The sequence below is a fragment of the Rhea pennata genome, chromosome Z (assembly GCF_028389875.1).
Source record: "Rhea pennata isolate bPtePen1 chromosome Z, bPtePen1.pri, whole genome shotgun sequence".
NCBI lineage: Eukaryota > Metazoa > Chordata > Aves > Rheiformes > Rheidae > Rhea > Rhea pennata.
The window spans coordinates 62,417,373-62,436,254 of NC_084702.1; the positions used below are offsets into that span (position 1 = coordinate 62,417,373).

The window sequence follows — 18,882 nt, forward strand, 5'->3', positions numbered from 1 at the left end:
AATTATATAGGAGAAAGTTTCTGTAACAAATTATTTCAGAGATCGTTAGATGAAAATTGTAATAAAAGGCAATTATAAACTCACAAGCTTCAGGTATTCTTATCTATTTAAGTGGAATAGTAAGCTTATTAACAGAAAAAAAACAGAGAAGCTTCAAGTCGTGAATTCCTGAAGCTTGATCTTAAAGGAATACATGAATTCAAATTTCTCAATGCTCCCTAAAGACCAGTTAAAAACTTCAGTCTATTGATTTGCATAGTGAAATTCAGGAACAGCAAAAAGACATTAAAAGCACCTGGATATTCGCGCACACATACAGTCTTCAGAAAAATCTAGAATTACCATGTATGCATAACTTATGATCTTTCACCTACTGCCTCACAGATCACTATTACCGTAAGTATGGCATATCACAGACCATGCATGGGAACCTTAACTCCACCCCTCAGCTGCAAGCTCATTTGATAATCCACCCTCACCTATCATCAATTTTCAGCACAATATCTGTAAATGGGGCAAAAGAAAAGTTGTAAGCATCTTGCTTTACACTCTACAATATACTATAGTATTGTTATGATGCACTAGAAGACTACAAAGTTATATATTATTCAGTGACTCGAGTTTGTCCTTGCTCTTGCTGTTCTGTTTCCTTGGCTATGAGCTACAGCAAGTATACCAAATTCTTCAGTTAGGAAGATAAACCAAGCATAGGTGAAATTCAGAGGGGCCCACTAACCAAGTCCACATGATATTTTAGAAAAAGTTTACCATCTACAAGAGGGAAAGGGAGGGACATCATTTTCTAGAAGGGAATTAGAACAGAAAATCTACTATCAAAGATAGGTCAAACTGACTGTACTGCATTTCATGACAACTAAAGAGAAAGCTATCTGCCAATGTCAGAAGTTTTCTGGAAAACATCACCAGGCAAAATTCTCACTAAAAAAGAGCACCTCCTAAGCAACCAAGTTGCAGGCCCTACAATCCTCCAATCTTGGGACAGCTTCAAAAACTGGCTTCATCTAATCTAGCATTAGCCAATATGACAACTACAAAATTTTGCTTTTAATGAGGTAAAGATACTATATGTTCAAGTCCCCACCACCAGATGACCATCTTTCTTCTTTATGAACCAAAATGTTGATAATTTTTTTATATTAAGTGGACAATTAAAATTATCGGAACTCAGAAACACATTGTCAATGATTCTCATCTCTATTTAAGTGAAAGGGAGTTGAACCTTTAAACATTCTCTCCCCCACAGATTCAACAGATATTAAAAGTAAGTTTCTTAGAGTCCAATTGAAGCCTCTTCCCTGTCAACTATGCTACTGCAGACCAACTAAAACCTGCAGGTTTAGTTTCATTTTTCTCACCATCCATCACAGAACTACTTTGACACAAATTTTAGCACTGGACAGTGAGGAAAAAAAGAATTTTTTTTCCTACCTCATCTCATCTAAAAAAGACCTGAAAACTAAGGTTATCTGCAGACCACCAGAAGTGGTAAGACTTGCTCTGTCAGAACTATCTGAACACCTTCTAAAGTCATATGCCACGCTGAGAAATTAGTATAGGGAGTCAAACTACATTAGTCAATTTTTCAATCATTTCAATCAACACATTCTCTAGTACAGAGGTAGCCCTCCAGCCTAACTTCACAAGGAAAAGACAAAACACCTGTGTTTTTACCTAGCACTCAAGTACTCGATGAGAGGATGACTCAGCTGAAGAGCACTACCTTTATCTTGTATAAGGATTTAGAATGTCAGCATACTTTGTAAGACTTTCATGTTCTGAAAATCCCAAACATGTCCCTGCTCTTTACCATATGGTTCACTTTCATATATAGATACGGTTTAAATATGGTTTATGAGCAACATGGATTAGGACATTATTCTGAATCAAATACATTACTGTCACAGAAATCAAATTACCTTTTAAAACAGGTACTTTACAAATTGTTAATGTTAATGAGAAAGCTTAGAATGATTGTCCATTACTTTTATTCCAAAAAGCCTCTTCCACTGTAGCAGAATCTAGAGAATAAAAAAACTTCATAACACAGATTAATTTCATATTTAAAGATAAAATACAACTGGGTTCCCTCTGCTTGAAATTCTACAGTTGCAATATCACATAATAGGAAGATACATATATACTGATCTATTTTCCTCTGCAAGGGTCAAAGTCCAAAAGGCAAAGCATTTGCACAGTAAAACTGCCACAGTTCAATATACGTTATGTAACAAAATCACTGGGAATGTTTCTGCACTTAACGAGTCTTCACAAGGAACGTTAAGGAAAAAATGTTGAAAAAGGTGATAGTTTTTATGTTTATCAAGTGTATAATGTAGAAAAACAACTTCAACTGTTTCCCAGAGCATGCTTACACAAAGTAGGAAAGGAAATGATTGTAGAAAAGTTGATGGCACCAGATCTCTCCCCTCTACATACAGCTTATCACTTACTGTATAATAATATTGCACAAAAAAGACCACAGTAACAAAAAATAAAAAGCATGCTAAATCTCATTCAAGATTGTTTTTTAATTAAGGTCTGCAAATAATTCTCACTACAGAGCAAAACTTGCTCTTTTTTTTTTTCTTTTTACTACTAAGCGTAAATACTCCCTAAGTCCTCCATGGACCAACACTGTCAAACTGTTTTATCCACACATTTTCAACAAAGTAAACTCACAACAATGGAAAAGAATAGCTTAACGTATATTAGCTTGTAAAGAACTAACATATCTAAATATCTGCACAGTTTTCCTACATCACTTTATAGATTTAATTACATCTCTACTTTGTTGCAAATTTTAAATTCTGCTTCCACTTAAAAGCTTCCAACAACACAATTCATTCCTACAGTAGAGCAACCTACACCATTTAAGACACCTTAAAATCCTAAAATGGGTACATTTATATTGTAACCAAAATAACTGTATTAGTAAAGGAACCAACTGCTGACATTATTCCGGGACAAAAACTATGCTTACAACAAGGCTTAAAGCATAAGCTCTCCAGGGTAAGGACCTTATCTTCATACTTATCTGCAAACCACTTAGACCCTCAGCATGTACAAGTAAAAATCTAAAGAAGGTATTAAAATGGACCAACGTGCGAGGCATCTTCTACTCAGTGGGCCTCACTCAACGAATTTTGCTCAAAGTACACAGACACAACAGAAAAGTACATCTGACTGTCAAATACATATGTACACAAATAAGAACTGCAGTTCTGAAGTAAAAACACAATGAAAATAGGAGGAAAAAAAAAAGTTCTCCTACTACTAGCCAGAAACATATAATGAAAGGGTTAATTTAACAAGATCAGAAGGTAAACTTTTCAACACATCAAAGACAGAAACAGAGTCCAGAGCAGTAAGTCATTCTAAACAGTAAGTGTTCTACAAAGTGGGGTGCAGCTCCCTAATTTCAGTGAAAAATCCTCATAAAGACGTTCTCATGCCACTGAAAGTTAATAGCTTGGAAAAAAAATACAACTTTTTTCAGGCATTGAGGCACTTCTATTACTACGTCATGGGCTAGCAATAGACAAAGTTTAATGAGACAGTCACTTACACTTGTATTCTTTCCATTTACGAAACGGTTTGAAGCAAAACACAAGCTACTCCAACTAAGAGGAGGAGAAAGATAGTATTTCTCTCTTGGTTTGCTTCCTCTACATGTGGCTCAGCTCATCCACTCTAAGGAGTCAATTCCCAGCCACAGCAAGAGATTCAATGTAGGAGAGCCCCAAGCCACAGCCACAAGAGACTACAGAAACAGACTCCTATTTATGCTCCACAGTCTTCATATTTTCAAAATAGCAAAATTAAAGCAGAAGTTAAAATAACAAAACAGTAAGGCCATTGAAACAAACCAAAATACTGAAGCTATAGCAACTTTTAGATGCTGACAAAACAATTAATAATTACTTCAGTAATCCTAAAAAAATTATTTAAAATATTGATTTAAGTGCAAGCCTTTTACTTATGGTCAAAATAAGTTGCAGGGAGAAAAAAAAAACACATCATAGTAATCCCCAGACTCCGTTTGTCATGCTATTACTTTTCTACTAGGCTTTGCAGTATCCTTAGAGAGATCTAATTGTTTTTATTGCTCAGTATTACCGGTACTTCAGTACTGCAGAAGCTCTAAAAAACTTTTAAAAAGAGAAGGTGGCTATTAAGATGTATGTGTCACCTTTACCAGACACTCAGCCTACAGTTTATGCATTAATGCTTTTACTATTTAAAGCTTTATGAATAATAGGGGAGGGAAGGGGTGAAGAATTTAACAAAATTACCACTGACTTTTGAATTAAGTTGTTCTGTCCATCTTAATTTTCTTTGAGGAAGTAGCAATTCAGCTGAAAGCAAACCTGCAGAGAAATTATTGTAAATACATTTATTTCAGAATTTAAACTATATCCATTTTCAGAAATGTTCCCCCACTTGGGAGGAAAGTTGACAGGTAAACAGCAATACTTCTAATAATAACAACATGTAAAATTGTTCAGTTAACCAGCCTGCTGGTACTTGAACCCTTCCAAACAGTTTTTTTCTTTTTACTATGCTATAATTTCAAGATTAGATTCATATTCATTCCCATCACAGAATAGGAAATTACTCTGAATACAACCTTAAAACATCAAAGTATTTTTAAAAAAAGTTTGCATATGCAATAAACAAGTGTTAGGTAATGAATATTTAGCTTAGATAAGTATGGGAGGAAAAAAAGAGTCATGCTACATTATGAGACCTTCATGCTGAAAAATGTCTAATGCAAAGAGGAAGACTGAGACATGTAAACGATTCAACATGTAAACAGAGACATGTTCAAGGAGCTCAACAGATCGTTCCTGAGATTACAATATCAACACAGAGAAAATAAGTTACCTAGGGATTCTAAGAGCACATATTTTTTAATCCCCTTCCCATCCCCCAAATTACTCTCCTACTTAGGTACTGCTCTTTTCTGTAACTTATATACACTTCCATTTCTTAAAATACTCATTCTGCTAATTAAACACTGTAAGTTCTGCTAGCCCATTTCAAGGTTCAAGAAAATCCATCATCTTTTTTGCTATTCTACTGACAAAACATTTACTCAAGTGTAAACTGACTTATGAACACTACAATACTTACCTAATCCAAGAGGACTGCACAAGGTGTTAGTTCTCTGTGATTTATACTTTTCCAGTTTGTTTTCCTTGAGATAATATCCCAAATTCTTGCTGATACTACATTCGTAGCTGTTTGACATAGATTTCACCTCACAGAATCAGCTACCCATCCTTCCCGCTTAAAGATTCCGCAAAGTTATTTCCAAAGTTTGCCAAGTCTCTGACTTAAGCTCCTTTTCTTCCTTTCACAGCTTTTTGTCTTCTTTATTCCATGTACGTATCACTACAAGAAGCATCAGCTCCAAGTGAAATAAATACACTTTCTATGCTGCAAAGAGTAAAGCTGAAAATCCAAATTTCACATCTGAACTGAAGAACATTTCCTAGCTTCAGATAATAGTGGCATCTGTAAACAACAGCTATCTGGATACCACCATATTGCTTATTGGCAACATTTTTGAACAAAAATATTAAATAAAATGTAAAAGAAAAAATGATAAAGAATTTTCTGTTAGACTCTTCATTTAGAAAATAGGTCTCATTGCAAAATGAAAAAAGGCTATGTCAGAAAATCTAAAAAATAAAATAAGAGTAAAAAGATCTGCCATGAAACTTTTCAACAATGTCTATCCAGTGACTCAGGCTGCTTTTAACCTGGAACCAGATAACAAAGCTAATTACACCTATGACTCAAACAGGATGTAGCTCGGAAAAGAAAAGTAACTAAAAGCAAAAAAGCACTTTAACTTGACAGCAGAAGTATTTGGAACTTGATAAATTTAGCCACGTATCCATGTCATGTGGACAAAAGCGTCCAAGGGCAAGCTGTTCTGCGCTTCCTTTCTTGAGGAAGCTCAAGTCTTCAAATTTTCAATTCACTTCTTAGATGTTTACTAATTATTTCAGAAGCGTTTTCAGGAGGAAGTACTTGGACAAACAATTCCAGGTCAGTGTCTGGTATTTCTCCCCTTTCAAATGAAGCAACTGCTGCAGGTCAGTTTTCACCTTTCCCCTCTATCAGCAGAAGCAAAAGGCCCCAAATCCAGAACTCTCTTTGTAATCCAAATCGCCTATAGGAAAAAGAACCAGAACAATCAGGTTTTCTCTCTGAAATCTGAATCGTCATTAGACAAGTATGTAAACCTGAATCTTAACAAGCAGACACATATGCTATCAGGCCATCAAACAAAATACAGAAGCATCAGTTAAACCTTCATTCACATGCGGAAGAAATAAAAATGTTTATTAGGGAATACAGCATAACAGGGAAAAGGTTCTCCTGTCCTCCTGCAGGCAGATAACTCTTCCAATTTATAAGGAGCAAAATCCAAAGAGAAAAGGAGAAGCCTGCTTTTTTTGCCTTTTTCTTTTTAGGGAGAAAAAAAAAAATAAAAGCTACAAAAAGCACCAAAAGAGGAAGCCGTCGATACGGATTAAGAACACCCAGCAAAAGCGCAAAGCAAAACCCAGCGAAGATCAAAATCCCGAAGGGTGAAGAGCTGCCCGGGGAATCCCGCGGGCGCGCCGCCGGGGTGGGGGGCCGGGCCGGGCGCAGGCGGCAGCCCGCCGGCCTCGGCCGCGTCTGTTTTCAAAGTGCCTGGAGCCGCGCACGCAGCTGCCCCGCTCCCCCCCCCCCTCACACACACACACACCGCCCACCGCCGCCGCGGCGCCTTTTGTTGCCGAGATGCGGCGCGGCCCGGCAGGGCTCCCCCGCGCCCGGGGCCCGCCGCCACGGGCCCTCCCCGCCGCCGCCCCCGCGGCCCGGGAGCCGGCCGCGGCTCGGCGCCCGCTGGCCTTCCCGCGGGAGGCAGGCAGGGAAGGCGGGAGCCCCCGCGGCGGCGCGGCGCGGCCCGGAGGGGGCGGCCGCACGCCAGCCCCCGCCGCAGCCCGCGGGCCCCGCCGGCCGCGCTCCGGCCCCCGGCGCCGCCAGGCCGTACCTGGCGGGCGGGCTGGCCCCGGGCCCGGCGGCCGTGGCTCCTCCGAAGGAAGCGGAGGGTCCCGGCGCGGCGCTGAGCTGCGCTGCGCTGCGCTCCGCCCCGCGCGCGCACCCACCCGCCCACACACCGCACTCACACACACCGCTCGCCGCGCTCCCAAAATGGCGCCGCTCGGAGCCGCAATGCTCTGCGCGCCCAAACCTCGCGAGAGCCGCGGCGCCGCGGGACCCCGCCGCGAGCCAGGGGCGGGGCTTCCAGGGGCCGCGCCGCGCCGCGCCGCGCCGCGCCGAGGAGGCGTTTCCAGGCGCCCCGCACCCCCAGCCGGCGGGGAGCCCCCCTGCCGTGACGTCACGGGAACAATCCCGAACGTTCCGAGCGGGGCGGAGGGGGAATCCCCTGCGCGCGCGCGCCCGGGCTGCGGGGCCCCGCCCGCGGGGACTCCCCGTCACCGCCGCGGGAGTGGCCCGGCCGTAATTAACCGTGTGGCGGCGCCGCCTCTCCTCTCCTCGCCTCTCCTCTCGGAGCTGCTCCTCGCCGCGGCGCCGCGCACCCAAGCGGAGCGCGGCGGTGCCGCCTGTCGGGAGCGCGCTGCGGGGCCGGGCCGGGCCGGGCGGGCGGGCGGGCGGGCAGCAGCGTCCCCCTGCCGTCGGCGAGGGTGCTGCTGCCTCCGTCTGGAGGCACACCGGAGACCCGGGGCGATCCTCGCCGGGGCAAAATCAGCCAGGGCCGTCCGGAAACGTGGAACCAGCGCTAATAAACGCAGCAGAACTAAATCACTGCACTAACTGGACTGGAAGCGAGTAAGGGGGAAAAGAGGCACATTAAAAAAAAATCATTAAAAATAGCTTAAACTTAAAAATGTAATGAAAACAGGCTTCACTCACCTGCAGTTATTCTGTTTGTGCCTTTTTGAAAGAAACATAATGGATTTTGCAGCCTTTGGCAGGGCTCGTAACCATATGTCTGAATTAGCTTGCTGTAATTTTGAAATCTCATTTCCATTGCAAGTCAAATTATTTTGCAATTAGTTACATGAAAAATTAAACATATAGAATTATGTTTAAATACCATTAGGATACTGGCAAGGATATTTATTGCTTACATTGCTTTTTCTGTTATTGGTAGTTTCCTTTATAAGATTTAAATTATTGTGAGAACTTAAATTATGGACTGATTTTACAGAAGTCTTGCAAGTCCTGCGCAGGACAGGATTTTAAATGTATTTTAAAGGTGTATATGCTCTCAATCAATTTTTAATCATTTGATAAAATTATTGGAAAACAAGAATTAACAACGGCACAAATTAGAGAGTAGGAAAGCGCATAAGTGTTTCATTTAAAAAACCTTGAGGAACCCCCCCCCCCGAAATTTCCTTGATCTCATTTATCTTCTGGCCAATTCTGAGTAGTCAGCACCAATTCTGTTAAATTTCTAAGTATTCAAACTGTAACTAGATCTTCAGAAGTATATAGAGCATGGAGGAGGGTGAGAGCCTAGGAAAAAAAATTTAGGCCAATAATAGTTTCATGTGTGGCAACACTCCAAGCATATAGAAACCAAAGACAATTTGAACTCAATATTTTATTTTACGTAACAGGAATGTTATGTAAACTGGTCACTTCTCTGGTCACTCACTGGCTGCCGCTTCTACTATCTGCCTCTTCTGCAAGCGACTGGCCACTCCATCCCACCGTTCAATATCCACATTTCAGATATTGTATGAACTCCCACTAACAACAGGCGTAACAGGATGCATCTACTTATCTTCTGGCCACAGCTGGCTCCTCCAGACTGTTCCTAAATCTTGTCTCTTCCAGAAACTAACTTCCTCAGCCTTGCCTAACCATAAAGTACAGCTTGACACCAGAAATGTCACCTAGATTTCTTTATTTGGGGAATATGGCAAGTAACAAGCCTGATACCATGTGCTGCTGACAAAACTGCGCACACGAGTGCATGAGTGTTCAGCCACAAATCTATAAATCACCTTCATATACATGTAATCGCGTCCTTATACACTGTATCACAATCCTCTTTGTAATTCATTAATTGCTTTTTATTCCTGTGCTAAGCAAATACTGAAGCTACAATCTGCAGTAGCATCATGTGTTTAAGTCACATTATCTCTCTTTACATACTAAATTTGGATATTTCTTACTGTGTTCAGCCCTTTTGTTTAATACCACAGATATACGCAAATCTGTTAGATTATGGACATCCTGCTTTTCTAACCTGTTATCTTGCTGCTTATTAGTCACATTATCAAGTTTCTTCCTACAGCGGTAGTAATTAGCTTTCATATGTTTCAGCTCTGCATAGGTGTGAACTTTAAAGTCAAATTATCGGGAAGATGGGCACAGGAGGAACACTGGAGAAGAGAGCCCTTGTACAGGGCATTTCTTGTTATTAGCCCCAGCGTGTGTTGGGTTTCCAGGATCCTCCGGGATATACGGGAAGCTGCCAAACCAAAAGTAGACTCCTTACCCTTTTATAAAAAAGCTGATGGATGCTGGTGGAGTCACATAAGACAGTTTGAGTTTTAACATGATTTTGCCTCTAGTGAGTACAAAGCTCATCTGGTAGGATGTTAGCTGGTCAAAATCATTGACTTTAACTAGCCAATATGATGTTGAATAGGATTAGCTGTGAACAAGATCACATTTAACGTCCTAGCAGGGCCATAAATGGATGAACTATAGGAAATTCTGCTATAGTAGTTTTAGCTGTTACATTGCATGCATAGTTATTGCACGCATCTTATAGGCAAAACTCTGTTCTTTTTAATTTTTGCCATTTGTTTGACTAGATTATTTTTCATGTTTGAAATTTGAAATTAAGTGAAGATTAAAGCAAAATATATATCGACTCCCACTGGTCTTTTCCCTATGTATCTATATCAAAGTCTCCTAATTTTCTAAACCAGTATTTTTATCAACTTCACTTTCTAGCTACAGTCAACATATCCTTTGCGAAAAATGAGCAGAATCAGTGCTTCTTCATTTATTTCTTAGTCTTACTTCTCTGGGTATTTTATACTGTTTAAAAAAAGGGAAGTTGACTTAATAGGAACCTGCAGACATCATTAAAAGCTGTTTTCTGGAGGGGTAAGTTCATAGAGGCTTGGCAGAAGAGAGCTATAGGTGGTCTTCCAAAATTTTGCCAAAGCTGTGGCAATGCAACGTATTGCATTGAAGGGGCAGGGCAGAACTTCCCTGCCAGTGTCTGAATGCCTGGACTGGGCGAACTGGGCAATCCTGCTAACAGCAGCAGGAGGTGTGCTGTGGGATCAGCCTCTAAAGAGCATGAGGTTTATAATTTATTAGGAAGGTGAACTACAGTTTAAAGAAAACAGGCATATATCATTGACTATATTTCAAAGTACTTCCACAGACAGCTGATAGTTTACAGATAATAAGAAAGTTCAGAAAGAAGCGTTACGACAGAAGATGTTAAATATTGAAAAGCTACTACTTAAATTGCCATTCATTTACAAAAAATAAAATATGTAAAATGATGCAAATATAAACAATTAAAATGATCTATGGTTAGAATTTTTAAATTATGTTTCCATTTTTAATGTAGAAGTATAAATCTAGATTCCAGATCCTATTTATGACCTGCTTTACTTTGGTGAACACAAAAATCGGGCATTGCTTCATTGTTGGGAATACAGTTGAATTCCACCCTGTCGTGTCCTAATGACTGACCACATGAAAAACGTTTCATGTAAGGATAAAACTGGGCAGAGTTACTTGCATTTAGTAAGATAAAACTGATAAAGGGCTCAGTGTAATCCAAGCCACAAGAATTCACAAAGATTTGAACATACTGGGATACAAAGTAGTGCCAGCAGTACACAAATGTTATAGTACACCATGCTAACAAACAACTTGCCTGAAGTGATATACATTTTATCAGCAAGCACTAAAATTAAAGCATTAAAGCAATCTAACTTTAACAGAAAAAGCTACTGGAATTGGGTAGGCTGAATAGAATATGCTTGTTGTGGAAAGCTACTATAGGAGGTTATGATGACATTAAAGTAGGAAATGAATGTAGAAAAAAAGATGTCATCTCCTTATGAGCAGTTTTCTTTTGTTAAGTGAACACAAAAGAGTAGACCAAAATTTTTGCCAAAAATGCTCAATCGTGTTTTTAAAAGTCTTTTTAGTGAACCGTGATGTAAAGCAAAGCGTCAATTGTGGAATTTAGACAACAGATGAGATTTAAGAATGAAGATAAGAATTACTAATTTGAATGACTGAAGTACTTCTGTGTAATATGATGAGGAGAAAAAAATAAATACTTTTAGCACTTTCATCCAAATTCAGTACACTGGGTCTACGTGTAATTTAAGGTTAAATTTGGGTTCAGCTCAGACCACAGACTCTGAGATAAGTGAACAGATATCTAACAGAGCTCATATTAACAAATATTAGTACATGGAAGCATTGAACAAATACAATGAAAAAAAGAAAGGAAATGCTGAGGTATAAAAAATAAAATCAGAAACATTTTACCTCCCACCGAATACTAACCCCAATTTAAACACCAGTCTTAGAGCTTATTTTAATATGAAAAATATAAAATGAATTTAAAATTCAATCATTCACTGCTCAGACTTTGTGAGGAAGTGTGAGACCGAAAGTTAAAAATATATTTTGGCAGGTGATTAAAATGTCTTTGACTTTCTTTTGTTCTATGTGTAGGATATAAGATACTTATGAAACTAAATTATACAATCAAAGAGTTAATTTAGCAAAGAATAAAGAAAAAAATAAGGAAACATATTTCATTCTTTACCATTGAGCATTTAAGTGACACACCATGAAGATGGTACAAAATGCTTACTGCGTACTAAAGACCCAATATGCCAAATATACAGCCAGTCTGAACCAAAAAATGGGTGAAGGATAAAATCAAAATTTTGATACAACAAACTTTAAACCCTGTTAGTACAGATATGATTCAGAAAGCTTCTATTGCAATGAGCCCAATATTTAAAAAATAGAAAAAAATGACTACCTAATATTAATAATAAAACCCAGTTCTAATGAATTTGCTTCTCAGCTCTGGAATGTTTGTATAGCAGAGTTCCAGACACTGTGAGAATTCCTCAGTACAAATATAATTCAAATAAACAGCCCCTGTTTCAGAATTTCAATTATCTTTCAGTTACATGTTCATAATATGAAATATTATGAGTATCAAAATTAAAAGCACGTAATGATTATACACAAGTAAATAGCAACACGTAGTCATTATCATTTGGAGTAACACAAGGAACACTAGTACAAAGTATTTGTGTTTATCTATGTATAACTATTATCTCTTCTAGGAAAGGAAGGTAAGATGACTTCTCCAATTGCTACAAGATTTCAGTAAACTCACTGAAATGTAGGGTCTACCTACAAAAAAAAGACAAAGGGAGTTGACTATATTAAGGAATTGACCATTATCACTTGCATTATCACTAATTGTTTGATTTTTCTAGAATGCTGAACACTTCAGCATCCACTACACTTAATACAACTGACAAATGCAAAATATGCCTGAAAATTAAGACATAACTGCTTCTTGATTCTTTTCTCAAGAATGTTAGTATTAAAATTACTGTTGCCTTCAACGGGGCAGTATTCATTCTGTCTTAAGGCTGAAATGAAGCTGCAGGTAGCGGGAATTCGTGCTTTGAAGCAACACTTAGGCATTTATTTTGAACAATGCAAGTTTAAATTCAGCTTAAATTACTGAAATTTCTCTTTCTAAAGACAACAGTTTCTACCTGAAAGAATTAATATTTTGTGACAGTAGTAAAAAGCCAAGATAAGAACCCAAAGGCTATTGTTTTGTTATACTAATTGAAAGGTTAAAAAGATTAAGAGTCAAGTTTGTAAAAGAACTGCTTCTCTGCTCCAAGTATTTCACTCATTGTAATAAAAAATATCCTGACTAGTAGCCTTTTTCCCCTCTAACAGTAAAAACATCCATTTCCAACAAAAAGAATCAGAAACACTAGGTGATTTTAAAACAAGGGTTATACAAAACTATTTTTAATGGTTTATCTACCTCAAGCAATATTCCTTTTACATAAATTATCTAGTGAATTGACATTAAAAGTGTGCAACTATTCCCTAACTATGTCCTGACTGAGTGCTGTCTACATATTTATTCTGTTGAAGGATTAAGTCATGCTATAAAGCTCTAAAATAATAAGGCAAGTCCTACATATATTCAGTTTTTGTTCTGCTCCACACAAGAGAGAGAAATAAGAGCAAGTGAATACCCACTGTTTTAAATTTCACAAAGAAGCCAACATAATAACTGTTAATAATAAAGAACAATTTCAATGCAAAGAGGCAAGCTGAAGGGATTATAAGATGAACATATGATACTAAATTAATAATTTTTCATAAGCTACTTATCTTTACTCTATCCTTTTCGCTACAAAATGAAATCCCTCAATTTTCCCTAAAAAGTAACTAGCTAACTTGTGAACTTAGAGCATGTTAATTTTGTAATAAGGAAACCAGATGACCAGTAATGATGACAGAATCTGGCACATACTTAAATATGATCAGATCTCATATTCTAAAGCAGGTTCACTTACCACTCAAATCTATTTGTTCTATTCCTTTTTCTTCAAATTTTAAATTGACACAACTTATTTTATTTCTCCTATTGTTTACAACTAGATTCATTTAGAATGTAAATAATATAGTATTTGGAAAGATTTTCTGCATGTTTGAATCAGACTCAAAAATTGGCATGTTTTTTAAAAGTATATGTAGTTATTACAGAGGCTTCCTTTAGGAAAGCGGCCTGGCTTAAGTGTTATTTCTATATAAGCAGAGACCTGATGAAAGAATTTCAAGTCAAAAAGACTGACAGTCTTTTCCCTGGTCTAATCAATAGTATAATTTCTCCCTACCACAAATAAATAAATAAATAAATAAATAAATAAATAACTTCACAAACAAGCTTATGCATTTTTAGATCTCTTTATTAGAACAATTAGAAGCTAATATTGTTGCACATGCAAACGCTGTGGGATATAACTCACAATTCAAAGGTCTTCTGCATTTTATGAAGTGAACCCAAAAAAAAGAATTACTGCCCAGGTTAATACAGTAGTCTCAGCTTTTGCAATTCCTTACTTTTCTTACCAATCAGCCTTAGAGAAAAAAAATTGCATCACATATATAAACAAAATAAGATTTACCTACAAGTATTTGCAAGAGAGCCTAAAATAGTTTTCTGACTAGCAGAAAGTCCCTTCCATATTTATGTCAGGCTGAAATGCCCAGTAAAGCTCAAATATTTTAGAAGGTTAAATGCAAAAGGTTAAAAAGACTGAAATCTACTTCTAACTCAGCTGCTCTTCTTTCTCTATTTTTCCCTTCATGGACAAAAATGGACAGCAGAGGTTTCTCCATATATGTTGCATGGTGTTGTCATCTTAAACTCTGGAAAAAAAACCCAAGGAATGTCAAGGAAATTGATACTATGAAAGGCTGAGAATAGGGTCAAGAGAAAATGAAATATTTTCTCAGAGCTTTCTTCCTGGAGCTATGTTATCTTGTCTTACAGATCCCAGTGAACAGATTCACCACGGTCCTCTCTTACTTGTTCAGAACTGGGAATTTAGATACATGATCCTTTCCTACTGGAGACCTGCCCAACATGGATGACACTTTTGTAGTGGTACTTCTGCATGTTGCTATTCAAAACTCCTTGTACTTGTGTGTTCTTCTAAGTGAAAGGTACCTCCAAATTTGAAAACCCTGAAACACAAACTTCAGATTTAGTAAGATGATGCAATAGTTTCAAATCAGCATTGTCTTGCTTTGATTTTCACTTCTACCAGAGATCTTACATTAGCCTTTGGCTGAGCTTTTTTACTTTAATGAGCCTCAGCTTCCACATCTATTGGATGCAAATGACTGTGTATCAGTGAACTTTCTGAAAGACAGTAATGATGTTTTTATAAACTCACTGATTATTATTTGGCTCAAAAGAACTGGGGAAAACACCCTCAAAACACAGGTACAGGGCGTCCTGTTTAGGAAATATTCCTGCTCATTCCTTCCAAAAACCTGATACCCTATTACATTTTACTAACTGCTAGAATGGCTAACAGCATTACTTCACTAAATAAAAGTAAGTTTCCTGAAAATATTTTTCAAATTATGATAGTTATTATTTATGTGCTTTAAAATGTTCTGAGACACACTGAAAAACATGCTATTTTTTCCTTCATATATTTTGACACACATCTGCCGAGGCTATGAAATGAAAATTATTAAACTGTAATACTACACTTAGAAATTAATTTTAGTCATGCTTGTAATTGTTCACATTTTAATCACACGTACGCCCTTTCATTAAAAAAATTCCTGCACTCCTCTTTGCCCAGCAGTAAGCATACAGACGAAGCACTTGGTCATCTGTTTTTCCACGCATGGCTGGTTAACAGTGGTTTTCAGCTGAATTACAAAGAACTGGCATTGCTGTGTGCAGACACGCTGTGCTGACCAGTGATGAGCAGAAAGCCGTATTTTCAAAGCTGCCACTCTTAGGAAAAGCTGGACCTTTAAGAGTGCATGGACTCCATCACCTTTATGCCAGGATCATCCCAGCTCCTCGGCAGGAAAACCAGGAGCAGCACAGAGCCCAGCCCGAGCTCCCTCCCGGACACGAGGCTTCCCAAGAGCGCCTGGTGCCCTGCTGCACAGTAACAGGGAATGGAGGTAGTGAATTGGCCAGGGAAATTTGTCTCTGTAAGTTCCTTTTTATTTGCAACTATGTTTGCATATAAATGGGAACTGTTTAAATTCACAAAACATAAAATTTTTCCAAAATTCAAATTTTTGTTATGTACACATTACGCTGTCTCTTATCTAATGACCAGTGGTGTCATTACATACATGTATTGTGCGTGTCCAGAAGCCTGGGTAAAACTTTTCCATGCTGAAAATCCACAGGTTATTGGGGAGCTTCAGCAAAAACTAGCTGATTTGCCTATTCTTAAGATTAAATTAAAATATTATTAGTAATAATATGAAAAATGAATTAGTAAAAAGTTTTATTCCATGTCGTTTAGGGAAAAAAAAAACTTCCTTTTTTAGGAAAATAGCAGACTACTAAAAGGCTTGGGAAGAAGATAAGAGAAGGAGTATTTCCTCTGAAAATGTGGCACAGGAAGTAAGCAAGTAAGTCTAACAAAACAAGTCTGGCTTTATTATATCATGTGCAAGTTCAGCTGGCACTGCAAAAAGTCATATTACTCATGAACATTAAAGCACAGAGAGATAGACATATCTAGGGGATTTGAAACTTATTTTGTATATAGCTATGGAATTAAAAAATGTTTTGTGTGTAGCTAGTCTTTATTGCAAACATGGTCCTCGAAACCATGGTATCTGAACATTAAGCAACGAGCAGTAATAAGTGATGTCACTCATATATACGTGGTGTTCCTTTCTTCTTCACTTCTCTAAGCTCTCAAACAGTACAGATTTATGGAAGATGGTGATTTGTACATTTTGCAACATATTCTCTATCTTCATGTTACTGGAAGCAATGCAGAAGATGAATAAATACAATCCACGTAGAAGGTAGTGAAGTCCGTGATGGCTCTGTCCTATAAGGCTTCCTCTTTCCTAGAAACGTAAGCCGTGTCGGCACGTGGCCACCCCTCGCATTTTGCTGGGATGGTGCCCACCTGCCTTGTGCCCTCTCCTGCCAGCCAGCCGCTTCAGGGCAGTTCAGGGACTACAGTGTCCAGGGGGGCATTTGCAATAGGCAGTGTGCAAAGGAAGCAGAGATTTTACTAGCAGAGATGTGGGCAGTTCTGTGCTTTCTGGTGGTTTTAACGTCTAGGAAACAATCCTGAGCACATTGACTTTATTACTAGAGATATAACCTAAAGGTCTAAGACCAACTCCACCTGCTGAACAAACAGGCTTTAATTTTTCGTTGTGAGGAATCCTATTATTTCTATGGAATATGGAATGGCTGTTTGAGGCCATTAACCTAGAACTTGTGGCAGTGGGTTTGCTGGAGGAGTACACACTATAACTCTATAACTCTCTAGCTTCACTGCATTATTGTTTGGGTTTAAAAAAGATTAGATTCATTCATCTTAATTCACTTTAGTTCTTTCCTGTTTTGATATGCATGGATGTGAGAGTAACTTCAGTGATAAAATATAGTCAAAATACAGACACAAAATTTATCTTCCTCCATTATTTCAGAAAGAATAAGTTAGGTGAATTTGTTCCCATCTCTTTTGATTCCAATTCAAGAGAAAAGACTCATTTAAATACAGAACTTCACACATTCTTGTATGCCTCAGTAGCTATGGAAAACTATATTTGCATTGATATGCCTATTTAATTTACATACAACATACATACACACATGCATATTTTGTTCAGCTGTCATTAATTCAGAGTCAGTTAACTCAGTAATTCAGTGTTACAACATGGACAGAACAATTCCACTTTGATCTTCTGCTCATGGAAAGCAGGTGGAGAGCGTGAGTACATCCAGGAAAGCACAGGGCTACCTTCTTTGAAGGGAGCTCCTCTGCAGCCTCTGGATGATGCCATGCCAGACCAAGTGGTTTCCATGCTACACTTAACAAGGGTGCCCCATTCTCACCCCCATTTCTGGAGAAAAATGCTAATCGAGAAAGAAGTGACACCACCTGTGCCCATTTCTATCCCCCTCTGTCAAGCTTACCCCTGTAACTCCACCATCTGCGCTCTTTATCTTGGTCTGTTCTCAGTGAAAATTGCTGTAAGGTAAAATGTGTTGCATTAACATGGAACATAATAGCACTAGAGACTTTAGTATCAAGATTCAGCCTCTGCTCAGATAAAGGATCACAGCTGCCTTTTTCAAATCCTCAGAATGCAGATTTTCACCATCATTTTCTCTTTCTCCTACGTATTTGGATCTGCAAGTATTTGTAAGCTTTTTTGTACGGCTACAATATTCCAAGTACAAAATTGATCATCAGGAAAATACGAAAATAGAAAATGCTAATTTTTACTCCTGACATAATTTAGAACAAGGTAAGTTTTAGAAGTTGGTACATTTCCTTTTTTTCCTGTCCTACAACCCCCTGCCCACTGCAATTTCGAGTACTGTAATTTTTCAAGAATCCTTGCTGTGGCTTATACGACAACTTTGGATCACACCTAATGCCACGCTGTGGTAAAGCTGTGAGTTTATATTATTTTAGCCGTGTGAATTCTAGTAAGAAAAATCTCTTTGATCTAAATCTGATAAAAGATTCAAAAGTAGCAAATTAACAGCAGATTTCGCTCTAAAATTGCCCATAACTTCAAAAACGATAGCATTAAATGATTGAAAGACTGGAATAATAAGCTGGTCAGGTAAACTACTCGGGAAGTTAGGACATAAACTTAATCACATATCCAAGCCAGAAGAGCACTTCTATTGAGAGAAAGTGTAGAGAAGTAAGCAGCTGTTTCTCTGAATTGGGGCCTACCTGCTGACGTGACTTTCTAAGCTACTACGTCGATTAACAGATCCATGTATTTCTTACCCATTCCATCTGCCTGGGAAGCTATTTCAACTTAACACAGCTGAAACGTCAAGGCACCTGGGATTTGCACTAGGTTTGGTGTCTCCGGAGGGAATGACACTCAGCAGGGCTAGGAGGCGTCACAGCGGGCTACAATGGCAACCCAGACCAGTCAAAGGGAAAAAAAGTATTAAATCTCACTTTTTAAGTTTTGAGTACATGCACTGTATTCTGACGTAGCAGGAATAAAAGATCA

The 18,882-nt window shown here is 38.5% G+C and overlaps 1 protein-coding gene across 4 annotated transcripts in view; it reads right to left on the reverse strand.

Annotated features, from left to right (window-relative positions):
- GPBP1 (GC-rich promoter binding protein 1) overlaps positions 1 to 7,244 on the reverse strand; it is a 32,660-nt gene extending 25,416 nt beyond the window's left edge. Inside the window, exons 1-3 of one of the 4 annotated variants that reach the window (XM_062599908.1) lie at positions 7,209 to 7,244; positions 5,155 to 6,202; positions 4,321 to 4,388 (exon numbers count right to left, since the gene is read on the reverse strand). The gene's annotated coding sequence lies outside the window, so the exon portion shown is untranslated. Of the gene's footprint in view, positions 1 to 4,320; positions 4,389 to 5,154; positions 6,203 to 7,072; positions 7,168 to 7,208 lie in introns of those variants that run through there. The other 3 variants (XM_062599910.1, XM_062599909.1, XM_062599911.1) reach the window with 3 other exon arrangements.
- Between the last annotated feature and the right edge of the window lie 11,638 nt (positions 7,245 to 18,882).